Here is a 1,301-nt window from a genome sequence, read left to right as displayed (position 1 = left end):
ACGGCCACACGCCCTGTATAACAATCCTCCTACAGCGAAAAAATCCTGTGGACGGAGGGGAGGCTGCAAGCGAAGTGGCGGATTCTGCGTCGATCCGTCCGTGACACTTTGCGCGGGTCAGTTGGGCTCGGGTTGCACAGGAAGCGATTGTGCGTGCTGTATACCAGGTATGTGGTGGGTGTTGGTAGGTGGGGGTGGTGGGTGTTGGTGGGTGGTGGGTGTTGGTGGGTGGTGGGTGGTGGGGGTGGTGGGTGTTGGTGGTGGTGGGTGTTGGTGGTGGTGGGGTGGGTGTTGGCAGGTGGTGGGTGTTGGTGTGTGGTGGGTGTTGGTAGGTGGTGGGTGTTGGTGGGTGGTGGGTTGTGGTAGGTGGTGGGTGTTGGTAGGGTGGGTGGTGGTGTTGGTAGGTGGTGGGTGTTGGTAGGTGGTGGGTGTTGGTAGGTGGTGGGTGTTGGTGTGTGGTGGGTGGTGGTGGTGGGTGGGTGGTGGTGTTGGTGGTGGTGGGTGTTGGTGGTGGTGGGTGTGGTAGGTGGTGGGTGTTGGTAGGTGGTGGGTGTTGGTGGTGTGGTTTGGTGGTGTGTGGGTGTTGTGGTGGTGGGTGTTGGTAGGTGGTGGGTGTTGGTAGGTGGTGGGTGTTGGTAGGTGGTTGGGGTGTTGGTAGGTGGTGGGTGTTGGTAGGTGGTGGGTGTTGGTAGGTGGTGGGTGTTGGTAGGTGGTGGTGTGGTGGTGGGTGTTGGTGGTGTGGGTGTTGGTAGGGTGGGTGTTGGTAGGTGGTGGGTGTTGGTGGGTGGTGGGTGTTGGTGGGTGGTGGGTGTTGGTAGGTGGTGGGTGTTGGTATGAGGTGGGTGTTGGTAAGTTGGTATCGGTATGTGATGGGTATTTACTTTCTGTTTTAGTTCTAATAATCTCTTATTGAAGACTTTCAACACTAATCTCCCTCATTATTAATTTTGTTGAACATTTGTATAGTCTCAATTCTAAATATAAAGTATATATCATTTGTGTACATAAATTTAATTGTTGTTATTGAACAATCGTGGCGAATATTTCCATTAAGGACCTTGTTTACTGAGAGCACAGGAGGACCTTTCATAGCCATGTTATGTCTAAGAAAGAAAATATTATTCCTAATCTCATTTTGAATCATAACTTCAAAGCAGGCGAGGGTCCTAAGGTAACATAATTTCCAAAACAAACATAGAACAGCTACTATTTAATATCACTTTCTCGTGTTTTATTTCATTCTATCTAACATTACCCATTCCTTTTTCTTCTGTTCTTTTAACCCAGTGATTCTTAACTTG

The 1,301-nt window shown here is 50.1% G+C and overlaps 1 protein-coding gene across 1 annotated transcript in view; it reads left to right on the top strand.

The window, feature by feature from the left end:
• The first annotated feature begins 37 nt into the window (after positions 1 to 37).
• LOC119594691 (enteropeptidase-like) overlaps positions 38 to 1,301 on the top strand; it is a 2,800-nt gene continuing 1,536 nt past the window's right edge. Inside the window, exon 1 of the mRNA XM_037943746.1 lies at positions 38 to 167. The gene's annotated coding sequence lies outside the window, so the exon portion shown is untranslated. The remainder of the gene's footprint in view (positions 168 to 1,301) is intronic.

The sequence above is a fragment of the Penaeus monodon genome, chromosome 34, assembly GCF_015228065.2.
Source record: "Penaeus monodon isolate SGIC_2016 chromosome 34, NSTDA_Pmon_1, whole genome shotgun sequence".
Lineage (NCBI taxonomy): Eukaryota > Metazoa > Arthropoda > Malacostraca > Decapoda > Penaeidae > Penaeus > Penaeus monodon.
This window is presented reverse-complemented; position numbering and strand designations above follow the sequence as displayed.